A 13134-nucleotide genomic window follows, 5' to 3' on the forward strand; every position below is an offset into this window, starting at 1 on the left:
GTGTTTGTATCTTTTTCTTCATAACTGATGTCTGTTTTTCTGAGAAAAAGTATCTTAGTAGCAATATTATTTATATTATGCGGAAAAAGAAATCAGATCAGGGCCCGAGGGTCCGGTCCACATCCATAAATACCCACGCCCCCCTCTGAGAAGTTATGACTCATTATATATGGTAAATATTTCTATTAAATTGATTGGAAATATTTAATATGTTCAATATTGCATTTCACAAGTAGACCTACACGCGGGATAATTACGTGCCCAGATGTATATGCAGAGATCATTATAGTGCTAATCAGTAGCAAATGATAGCAATGCTAGAATTAAGATCTCTTTACTTCAGGGTTGTGATGCGTGTATTCATTATGTATCCAATACAGCACTTTCTATTTCGGTGATGAGTCACACGGTCTCCTGCATCCTATGACAGTTATAACGCTTTAAACGAAACGTAGTTAATGGTTATTCAGGTTAAATTTCATTGTTCACACAATTTTCACCTCTTCATGCTAAGGGCAAAACTGCTTGAAATATAATCAATATGTAACCAATACAGCACTTTCTATTTAAAACTGCTTGAAAATGAATTTAGAAAAAAAGGAGAGCATATCTCGCCCGTTACAAATCATCCACCTCGTTAATACTTGACAAATATGTTGCTGTCCCAATGTCACGCACGATGTTTAATACTCGTCTAATAAAGAGAAGAAGAACAAGGGAACTTGTACCGCCTCAGTCTTATGAAAACCTAAAAAATGCCGCTGTTTATGATTTGATGTGCATCATTTCGTTAATGAAATACAACCATTTACATATTGATAAAGAAAAAGTGTTTATTTGATAGTTAGAACAGAAACAAACTAAATAAGAGAAATTAAGAAATTGTAGCACGACCATGCCCTTAAATTAAAAAGTCTTAGCAAAAATATATGAAAAGTGCATTTTAGTTAAAAAATTCTAGTACTGGAACTCGTGACACAGAATGTACAGAGGGTCCTACTTGTGAGGACGGATTCGAGGTGATATTTTCGATCTGCTTCCTTAAGTCTGACATGTCCCACTCCCCTACGAGTGGTGTGCTCCTCCTCGTCATCCATATTGAAGAATAATCCTTTCCGCCATGCCATCTCTGCGCAAATAAGTTGCAAAGAGGGCGTTTGAAATGTCCAAAACAGTCTTATTAAAATATTGGCGAATCTCTTCGAATGAGAAAGGAATTATAACCTTTCAAATGAAAACTGACAAGGAAGTATTATTTTCCATGGTTCAATTGTTTTACATTTTTGCTGTTCACTAACATAAAGACAACTGCAGAGGCATACGACGGTATTTTTGACGAGAGAAGAAAACTGTTATTGAGTTGCTAAGTCAAACTTTCGTAAATAGAAAGAAAAACTAATACTTAACGAGAATTACACTACAAAGAGCTGTTTAAAGGTGAAATAAAAACACTTAACAACTAACTGTTATATACAGTTCTATTAACTAGTACTTAGAGAGAATTTCTTCTCATATGAGAACAGATATAGGCCTACTCAGAGATTCCCCTTTGTTATTTTCAAGAGGGTGTTATCTCCTTGTCATTATGTCGTTGTAGTAAAGTGTTATGAACCCGTCCGTTGAAGAAAATGTTGTTGCATTACCATGGTCATATGTCATAAAAAGCTACTTTTAACCTTTTTCGGAATAGTCCACTTAATATTCCAAATATTCCATCACAAGGATAACAAATTGGCAGCATGATTGGGCACGCTGTACTGTGACTTCTAAAATTAGCAGTGTACTCTCTCACACTGAAAATAATATGTCCAATGTGACAGCTGACAGTGACATTTACGTATTTACTGCAATACCTACACTGAGTTGTTAAAAATTGGTGCAAAATAATAAAGATTGTATTGATGAATATGCATTACTTTCGCAGCTACAGCAATTATGTTGTGGCAATCATGCAGATAAAACAGTAAATCATAGAAATGTATGTTACTTTCGATTAATGAATATTCATGAATATTCTACAAAGTGACGTTTAGCGATACGTTCTTTCACTTTTGATTTGGTAAATTTTCATATCTCGCATACAACATTCGTTCTTTAGAATTAAGTGCAACATTTCCGTAGAGCAGTCAACTGCAGTTGTTCTAGATTTCGTGAATTCTTATGAGACTGAGACTAAATTCCTTATCCTCGTTTCTAATTTTGTGAAGAGTGGTATTCCATTTTCTATTATGTTAGACCCGGGATTTGCTGGTGCTCTCAACATCTTGTTTTGATATACATCTCATCTTTCATATAGCAATCTGTCTTGTGTACTTTAGGCTTTAACAGATTGCGATACTTTAAATTGGATATCATATTTATGCCTGCTTTGCAATTAAATTGAATCAATTTAAATGTTTACATATTCTGATATTTGTCAAAATGGAATACCGCAAAACTTTGGAAACAATTATTATCCTTAGATTTGTTCCAAATGTTTTGACGCAACTATTTTATTGATTGCCATTTAAAAGTCATATTTGTGTCCCGTTATGCAGTAAATATCAACACATTACAGTACACGAAGAATCAAAATGGACAGGAGTGGTTTTCAAAGATGTTTTATCCTTGGATTTGTTCTTTGTCCAGCAAAAGGGCAAGATACTTGCCATGGTTACAGACATCAGAATGATACCGAATTTGTTAATGGAGTTCTTGGACAAAACATAACCTTGTCCTTTGATTTACAGTCTTACTGTGATAGATCTACTTGGGCATTCCGTACAAGTCCTTTGAAATATCTGTATGCAGGATGGTGTTCAGAATGCGGAGAAAGTTTCTCTGTCGTTGACATCATCAACGGAGATATAATGAACACCAGTCTACATATTAACAACATTAATGAGAGTCTTGCTGGTATCTATGACTGTAACTGTCAGTACGGGAATCGTACAGATAGGGTGAAATGCTTTAACCTACAAATTAAAAACGCTTCGTGTCAACTTGAGTTAACTCGAAATGATCAAGTAAAGGTAGGTAAAACTTCGGAATAACTATTTGATTATTATCTAGAGTGACCTTCAATGCTTACATGACCAATTTTTTTTCTATTTGATCAAAAATAGTTTATGATTCCATAATTTTTACCTATACCGGAATGAATATAGAATACTTCTTGTAATAACATTTGTTTTCTGCGAAGCTCTAGAGAGGACATGGTATGAGAAATTATTACGTACTTACGTAATATTACTACATTCGTACGTAAAAATATCATGTACGTAAGTGATATTTTTAACGCACGTGATATATATGACGTACGCACGTGATGATTACTACGTACGTTCGTAATAATTATCACGTGCGTACGTGATAATAGTACGTACGTATTAATTACATCGTAATACTGAATGATCAATAGGTACGTACTAATTATAACGAATGTAGACTTACGTACATACGTGCTTTTACTACGTGATATAGTCTATGTTAACAGTTGTCTAACGTAAGCGTACCTAGGTGGTATACTGTGTGATACATATTTATTTCCAATGTCCTCTCTAAAGCTTCTTAGCTTTCCATAGTTGGTGTGAAACGCTTAAGAAAACTTCTTTCTAAAATCAACGCTTCATTATACACGAATATTTACATTTCAGGATCAGGGTTGTTAAAAATAAAGGAATCAAAAGATAGATGCCGGATTAGCTGCAAAATCAAAATGGTTTGCGAGACGAGAACCATCTTGAGAGTAATTTCCTCAACAACAAACAGTCCATCAACTTCCACGACGGTGGAAGTTACACGAAGTACTAAACTCACTATCACTAAGACCAGTACTGTCACTTTTGCGACATCGGCATATACTCCAGATAGAAACAGTTCATTGATTTCCACGAGGAAGGTTTTTACTCTAAGTGCTAAACCCAGTTTCACTAAGAACGGCACTGTCACTTTTGCGACATCGCCATATACTACAGATAGAAACAGTCTATCGACCTCCATGATGAAGAATAAATCTGGAAGAAAGGTCACCGCTAATATGACAGGTATCTCAGTCGGCGTTATAGTACTCATATCGCTTGTTCTTGTACTAATCTTAATTATTATTTCCTTAGTGTGTCTTGTTTTACGGAAATATTCGAAGAAAGTTGAACATGAATATTCAACAGATATCCCTCTCTTCACAGCCGCAACTGACGTAACTAAATATTCAAAAACTATTTATCCATCGACATTGGATAATAGTGATATTGAATATGAGAGACATATTCATAATTTAGTTCCTCTTTATGACGAAATCAAATAATAAGCAGTGCCTACCACAGTGATCATGATTTAAGCAAAGTAAGAAAAAACTGTTTTTAAATATATGTCGTTGCGAAGTACCTCCATGAGAGGTACGTTTGTTACGATAGTCTACACTTCAAAAACGAAAGACAATTCTTGCCCTTTTTTATTTATTACCCAATGAGATATTATATGTTTGTGTGCGACTACTGTAACTTTACGTATTTGTTTCAATTGAATCGGATGAGCCCGAAATCCCCACAGTCATTAAATTACCGGGTTGTGTATATGGTCAAGTGTTCTCTCTCTCTGTTATTTGCATATTTTAAGCTTTGATATTCCAATAAAAGAAAGAAAATGTAAAGAATGGATAGAAATTGGAATTATGAATCTTTTTCGGAATTATTTGATTGTACCATGGCATAGCAACGGAAAGTAAGCCAAAGTTGGACGTGTGCTTGCAATTGTCCTAATATGTTTTCAGAAATATGGATCTAAACGATGCTGTAAATTAACACGTTTGGCCAAATATTCACTATTTATTAACTTTATTTGTGTTAGCGTACTTAAATCGAAAGATGGTCATATTTGTGTGTTTTAAATGTCAAGAACGTAAGAACTATCCCCATACTATTCTTTCTATAACTTTCTTACTGTAAGTATTTATTTCTTACTGCAAGTGTTTATTTAAACAAAGAATGACGTTGTAACTTTTCCAAATTCATCCACTTAAATTTTGGACGGATTCAGTTTCTTTTTAAGTCAACTGAGTCATGATGAAAGTAGACATTTATTCAACAATGAGTTAACTTTACTAGTTCAGTAGGAGGCCATAACTGGGATCACCGTGCTATGCTATAAAAGTTTGTATGTCGGGCGTAATTTTGAAAGGGATATTCCCACGTACCTTACGTGACACATTGACAATTCTCATTCAGGACTTTAGATGTAATTAAATGTTAGTAGGATGCTAGGATGCGAGTGTACATGACATGGCGAAGTATTGGTAGCAATATTCTCATCGTTGTGACAGTGGAAGTGCATTGCACTTGCATTGAGAAAGAGCTTAATCGTTTTTCATGTTGAGATTTATGGAGGGTGTCAAAATAGTCATTAGCACAGCATTGCGTGTAGAAGTAATCATCGACCTAGAGTATAGCCTACGTATGGGTCAGACTGCAGCATTTCACAGCTATTTTTTTTTGTTTAATTATTTGATAGAAGAGGTCCCTCGACAGCACCCCTGCGAGGGTTCCCGCTGCAAAACACATGTGCAGGTGTTGTGCTGAATAACACATTAAGACATGCTTTGTAGACATGTTTATCTTCACTTGATCAGAAAAAAAGGTCGAAACACCTGTTTTTTCATTGGCGACGAGGATTTTCTTAAAACTTTTGGAATTTTATTCTTAACTGGTTCCAACATTTGTTATAATGGCATTGATTGTGAAAATTGAATAATTTGATTCAACCAATGAGGACTTTGATAGCTATTAAGAGAGACACAGTTCTTTTTGGCAAATGGTGTCAAAGACGATAAGAAGGTTGCAGTATTTTTTAGTCTTATCGGAACTAAGACATATGGCTCATTAAAACCTTTATTATTGGCATATTTTTATTGGCGTCTGTGAAATGGCAGACAGGAACGTTAATGACAAAGTAAAAAAGTGACGCAAAATGCAAACCCACACTGGTAAAAAAATCTCTGTAAATTTACAGCAGTATCTCTGTCAATTAGTTTCCAGAGACTTGTTGTACATCTACAATTATGCTTTGTTTACCTTTACACAAGGTGTCCGTTCGCGAGTTTTTTTTATGCAGGTAGGTTCGTACCATTGTGTATATTGAATAGCCAATGACAGCCAATTTCATTTTGACGTCATCAAATATGCACGTGTCACTCGTTTCATTTTATATATTTTCACATATTTTAACAATCATATCCTTATTTTTAGAAAATAGCAATACTTGGAATTTTTTTTTAAAGGAACTCTAGAGGCAACCTGTTTCGAGGTAGATTTTAGTTCCGTCACCATACAACAGGTGTCACTAGTCACTACGAATTTATGAATTATGGATATGTGGACATTTATTGCATTTTACTTGAGAAATGATGTGTCAATGTTAGCTCCTCATGCCCCCAATTTAGTGTAGTAATCCTATCAATATGCCAGTAAGTAGCTGCATCTAGGGGCCCTTTCGTTCCGAAGAGACGTGCTGTGATTGGCGGCTATTGGCCATTCAATGTACACAATGGTACTATAATAGTAATAATACTTTGTGTCAACTGCAAATTTCGCAAAACTACTCCCTGAACAATTCGTATGCACAAAGATACGTTAAGAAGATCACTAAGATAGGAAATTTGTGGAAAGAATTCTTACCAGGTTTCCAAAATTTTGGAACGAACACAGATTTCATATTAAAAAACTAAAAATGTAGTCGGTGTATGGCTAAAGCTAAAGGAATAGCTTCGCTAGAGATTACTGCAGCATTGTTGTTGCATCAGGCTAGCACGTCAGGTTGAACTTATCGACTTTAAATATTAAGTGTTTCATGCTAAGGCTAGCACGTCAGGTTGAACTTATCGACTTTAAATATTAAGTGTTTCATGCTTTCCTTGTCATATTTGATGACGTCAAAATAAACTTGGCTGTGATTGGCTATTCAATATACACAATAGTACGAACCTACCTGCATAAAAAAAACTCGCTGTCCGTTCACCTACAATTTCTCTAAAATTACAGTTTTACAAATTACCATTTAATAATTGTACAAAAAGGTTCTGTAAAGTCACAGTTTTTTGTATAGAAACAGGGTGTATATTTACGAAGCCTTTTTTTACAGAAACATTCTCTTTTTGTATGTTGATGCAAGGTATCTGTATATTTATTGGTAGTGGGAAACAGGAACCACTCATATATTAACAAAGGGTATCTCAACAATTACATCCTGCTTCCGTGGCATTACCGCTCTTATGGTAGAAGAACGTAGATTATTAATATTTGAACAAATGACATTCAGACAAATAACAAAGCACTGCTTTTGTTTCAACTTACAACAAGTTATTTTTTTAATGAGATTGTAATACAGCTGGAACAGAACGAAAGATATGTGAGAAACCCAAATAAGGAGGAACTAAGGATGAATTGAGATCACTAAAGTATAACAACAAAACGGATTACAGTAATTATTATAATAATATAAAAAGCGCTTTCCATGAAATCTCAAAGCGCTGTACAGCATAAAATGTTAAAGATTTAAATGATCATAAAAATGCACAATAGCATGAAGAGAGGTAAGGTAATAAAAAACATAAAAGAATAAATCACTCTAAGCATTTAAAAAAAAATAAGTCTTCAAGTTCTTCCTAAAAATATTAAGATTGTTCATATTGCGGAGATCTGAAGGTAGGCTCTTCCAAACAACCGGAGCAGCGACAGAAAACCGTCTATCTCCGTAGAACTTGGTCGTCGAGTTATTTGGGTGACGTAGAAGAAGTTCAGATGATGAGCGGAGAGACCGGCCGGGAACGTATTCTTTGATGAGATCCGATATGTAAGCAGGAGCCCACATGAAGATATTTGAAGGTCAGCATTGATATTTTGTAATAAAACAATGTATGGTTCACAATTGACTCCTATATAATTAAGTAGACAGTAAAGTGTTGCATCTTTGATCAGTTTCATCATCTTACTGATGCCACGTTAGTTCTGTTAGACGTAAGCAAGTTGAAAATATTTTTCATAACTTTGTCAAGGTAGTTACAGAATACTATTTTATTCACTGCATTGATATAAACATAATCCTGAACTGGACGTAGCAAATTAGTAGACTAGTACCCTATTAACAGATTTATGAACTATTCATTGTCTCCATGCATGGTTCCAATGATTTTTACTTCTAATCTTTCTGAGTGAAACATGCAGAAGATTAAAAAGACTAAAAAATGTTATACAGAACAAACTAGAGGAATTAAGCAATACTTTACAACGGTGTTTGATGATTCAGTGGGCTCAAATATCCGTAATAATTAAAATGATCATACTGGTTCCTCTAAAATACCCAAAGTAACCCAATTTTGACCGTGATGACAAAAATAGGACCATCTATTCACCAGGGGTTCCTATACACACCGCGAGGATGTATTTACACGGACTTTTCACTCTGCTGACCTTAAATGACCTTTGTCCTTATGAAAAGTAAGTTCCTGCTCCTAAATCGTTTACCAAAGAATTCTAAGCCAATATGCCAAACTCTCTCATAATGATGTCAAGAGTAGCCTAAATATGGGCCCATCAGTTTGGGCAAATGATATCACCATATCAAATAATTTGAAAAAAAAGAAAGAAAAAGAATTTAGGGATTTGAAGTTTTGAAGTTTTGACCCTAATCAATCAGTAATATGAGAACCAAATTATTAGGGTTCAGCTTATACTCACCATTGGTCATGCACCCACAACATACATGGTAGTTATCACTCATTCCCTTTTTTAGTTATTTTCCAGAAAATGTTCTTGTTTGATGAAAGTCAGTTGTTCCGTAATTTCTTTTGATAAGACTAACGTTCTCAGCTAACTAATCTGACGTTTATGTTGTGGAGTTCTGACACAATTCGCACTCCATGCTTACCTTTTCTGTCCAAGACGATGTTATGATATGTATTACTGTTGGCATTTCTTATATCGAATTAGAATTTCAAAGATGAGGGGTATCTCACCAGTATGCCCTTCCATATTGGTTACATTTTCGAAATGGTCTACAGCCTCCCGGTCGAATTGTACTCCTAAGCAGATACTATAACTGTTGTAGATCTCGTTTATAATGTTATGGCATAGAACTATGTCATTGGCTCGGGGAAGCGCCATCTGAAATGGGAGGTGGATTTAGCATATAGAAATGTATGTTTTTACAGTCGAATTAAATCAATATCAGCGAAAGTTATTAAAGAAAGTGTACATGTGTTGCAAAATGATTGTAAAGAAACATTATAGGCCTATGCTGCAGTTGTAGCTCACGATTACACGCTTGATAATTATGTGCCGCGGTGTATATACAAAGACCACACGGACTACACTGAAGGATTACAATATAAAGTACTAAATACTTTCACTTCATGTTTATGGGTAGATCTTTCATAATGTATTTACCACTGTACTTTCTCTTTCGGTGATGATTCATACGTTCTCATGCACTCTATTTACAAAGTTGGTATCAGTTCTTGTAGGCAGAGGAGCCCAGGGAAACAAACATCGGTAGATAATGGAACTACTAAAATAGCGTTGTGTAAGCAAACATCGATAAAACGTGCGAGCAGCCCGCGTGTAAAGACGTCGTTATTCTGATTGTGTGTTCCTTGATAAGTGAAAAATCAGGTGTTAAATTAATTGAAATTGTCAATAGGAAATATCAGAAGAGGTTTCCGTGCTCGGGAGGCGGGACCCCTCCCTGGATGCACCCCCTGCAAAGCTGCGACTCTAAATATCTTAATGATAACTCGAGTTATATTCCGACCTGCATCCTTGGTTGGAAAGAGGCAGTTTGTTCGTAGTGTTGTTCACCAGTAGAACCTACAACAGGGATAATTATGCGACGCGGAGTAGATAGAGAGGTCCCTCGCATTAAGCAATAGCATGGTAATGATACATTTAAGACACTTTCACCTCAGGCTTATGTTAAGTGTATAATGTATTTAAAACTGCATTTTCTTTTCTATTGATGCGTCATACGGTTTCATGCACTGCAGCATCAGTTACAGATTTTATGGAAGAGAGGCCATTGAGACAAGTATCGGTATAAACCGAAGCTACAATACCAAAATACCGGTTTTTAGAAAAACATCGGTTAAAGTTTAGGAATGCCTGCGTACAAGCAAGTTTATATATTTTTCTTCGTAAATGATGTCTATTTTTCTGAGAAAAAGCATCTTAGTAGCTATATTATTTATATTATGAGGAAAAGGAAATCATATCAGGGACCCGAAGGTCCGGTCCACATCCCTAAACACCCCGCCCCCCTCTGAGAAGTTATGACTCATTATATATAGACGATATAACGATTCCTGTCAAATTGATTGGAAATATTTAATATGCTCACCATTGTGTTTTACAAGTAGACCTACACGCGGGATAATTACGCGCCCAGATGCATATGCAGAGATCACTAAAGTGCTAATCAGTAGCAAATGCTAGCAATGCTAGAATTTAGATCTTTTTACTTCAGGTTTGTGTTGCGTGTATACATTATGTATCCAACACTGCACTTTCTATTTCGGTGAGGACTCGTTCGGTCTCATGCATCCATTGATAGTTATAACGCTTTACACGAAATGACGTTAATGGTAATTCAAGTTATATTTCATTGTTCATAAAATTCTCACCTCTTCGTACTAAGGGTGAAACTGCCTGAAAATGTAGCAATTATGTTGTGGCAATCATGCAGATAAAACAATAAATCAAAGAGATTTATGTTACATTCTTTTAATGAATATTCATGAATATTCTATAAAGTGACGTTTAGCGATAAGTTCTTTCACTTTTGATTTGGTAAGTTTTCATATCTCGCAAACAACAAACGTTCTTTGGAGTTAAGTGCTTCATTTCCGTAGAGCAGCCCACTGCAGATGTGCTAGATTTAGTTAATTCTTATGAGACTGAGACTGAATTCCTTATCCTCGTTTCTAATTTTGTGAAGAGTGGTATTCCATTTTCCCGTGATTTGCTGGTGCTCTCAACATTTTATTTTGATATACATTGGCCTTCTCACCTTTCATATAGCAATATGTCTTATGTACGCTATAACACTGTTAAAAAAAATTCTGTTAAAAAACAGAATTTCTCTGGCAGCAGAGTTTCCAGAAAATGTCTGTTATTGCCAACTGCAGATAATCTATGTAAAATAAACAGTCTAAAACTGTTATTTATACAGTTTATATCTTTCATTATAACAGTTTTTGTCCGTAAACTTACTGTACGACGACCGTTATTTTACACTATATTCAATGTAAAATAAACAGTCTGAAACTGTTATTTATACAGTTTTTTCCCCCATTATAACAGACTCTATTCGTGAAATTACTGTACGACGACCGTTATTTTACACCATATTCTATGTAAAATAAACAGTCTGAAACTGTTATTTATACAGTTTCCCCCCAATTATTACAGTTTCTGTCCGTAAAATTACTGTATGTCAACCGTTATTTTATACCATATTCTATGTAAAATAAACAGTCTAAAAATGTTATTATACAGTTTTTATTTTGCATTATAAAAGTCTTTGTCCGTAAAATTACTGTACGACGACCTTAATTTTACACTGAATTCTATGTTAAATACACAGTATGAAAGCGTAATTCATACAGTTTTTCTTTGCATTATAAGTTTTTATCCGTAAAATTACTACATGACGGCCGTTTTACACTACATTCTATGTAAAATAAACAGTCTGAAACCGTTATTTACACAGTTTTTTCTTGCAATATGTAATTTTCTCTGTAAAATAACTGTATTGTGACTTTTAATTTACTGTTTCTTTTAGGTAAAGTCTAGTCTTCAATGTTATCTATAGTTTTTTACCTTGCAATAAATGGGTCTTTGTCTGTAAAATTGGCTGTCAGATGGAATTACTATTATCAGTGAGATTATAAAATAAGAAACAACTTATTGTTCTCTGAAACTTTTATTTACAACTTCAAAACTTGTTGAAACATATTTTTGAACGTCAAAACCTTAAAAGTAATATATAAGACTGAACATCAGAAGGCAATCTCTTATTGATGACTGGGAATTTGCTGGGTGCCCCAGCCTTTCTTTTGGAAAAGGTTTTGTTATACAGACGATACTTTCATTGTTTGGAAATATACTGATAAGTCTGTATGTGGCCATATTTGTCTCTTCGGCCACTTCAGGAAATCGTGGATCAGCAACTGAAAGTTTTCACAATTAACTGATCATAAAACATTAAGCTTTGACACCTGCTAGTTCCTCGCCCTTTCTATTGCTCTACAACAAAGTTCCTTTCCCTCTTATTTACAGATGCACTTGAAGTATGCAAAGGTCACTGTATTATGTGACCACAGAAACTTAGGTGTCTTCACTATTCTTCACTTAACTTTATTACAACTATGTTCATATCATGTATTTTTAAATGTTCTAGCATTATTAAATATATCGCTAATATAACATATTCACTTTAATGGGCATATCAATGTTCACAGAAAATTAATACCTTTAACTGTGGTAACTCCTCTATCGCTGATAAGGATTGTATACTTTTTCTAATTTTCATGACCTTCTTTAGCCCTTAAAGTTCAAAGTGGAAGTTAAAGACAAGGATATGTTACAATACGTAAGAACAAAGATTAACTAATCTGTTAACCAAAGATATTGTAAATCATCTGATCAAAAGATATATAAACAATGATTTGACCTTTGTACCTGTAAATGATTTAAAAAGTTGTCCTTATATTCCTGTGCTTCTGCTGTTGAGTGGAAGGAGCAGTTTTATGAAAAGATTTCATGTCAACATTTAGCAGAGAGATTTTATATTTTGACAACAAAAAATAGTTTGGATATCAAGCTTATAGCATTAACAAATTGAATAGAATAACTTGACATCTGAAACTATTATGGATTCAAAACTTTTTTAACATTTGTGAACCTGCTTGGAAGAGTTTCAGAGTTTATGGAGTTATTGGAAAGGTGTCATGATAGCACCAAATAACAGTCTTTAACAATTTTGTCAACAAGTAAAACCTTGTAAATATCCACCAACAAAGTTAAACACAATAGTTTGAACTCTGTATAAATGTTTAAGTGTTCATTTGTAAATGAGACTTCTCTGTAGCTGGAGAGTCTATGGTTCCAG

General features: G+C 34.5%; 2 protein-coding genes across 3 annotated transcripts in view; both read left to right on the plus strand.

Moving 5' to 3' along the window:
* Nucleotides 1–13134, plus strand: part of LOC139980927 (uncharacterized) — a 72648-nt gene that overhangs the window by 29497 nt on the left and 30017 nt on the right. The window lies entirely within an intron of this gene.
* The window catches only part of LOC139980926 (uncharacterized), a 51634-nt gene that overhangs the window by 19182 nt on the left and 19318 nt on the right, over nt 1–13134 (plus strand). Inside the window, exon 4 of one of the 2 annotated variants that reach the window (XR_011797737.1) lies at nt 5093–5778. The exons of the other annotated variant lie outside the window; for it this stretch is intronic. The gene's annotated coding sequence lies outside the window, so the exon portion shown is untranslated. Of the gene's footprint in view, nt 1–5092; nt 5779–13134 lie in introns of those variants that run through there. 2 annotated transcript variants of the gene reach the window in all.

The sequence above is a fragment of the Apostichopus japonicus genome, chromosome 15 (genome assembly GCF_037975245.1).
Source record: "Apostichopus japonicus isolate 1M-3 chromosome 15, ASM3797524v1, whole genome shotgun sequence".
Lineage (NCBI taxonomy): Eukaryota > Metazoa > Echinodermata > Holothuroidea > Aspidochirotida > Stichopodidae > Apostichopus > Apostichopus japonicus.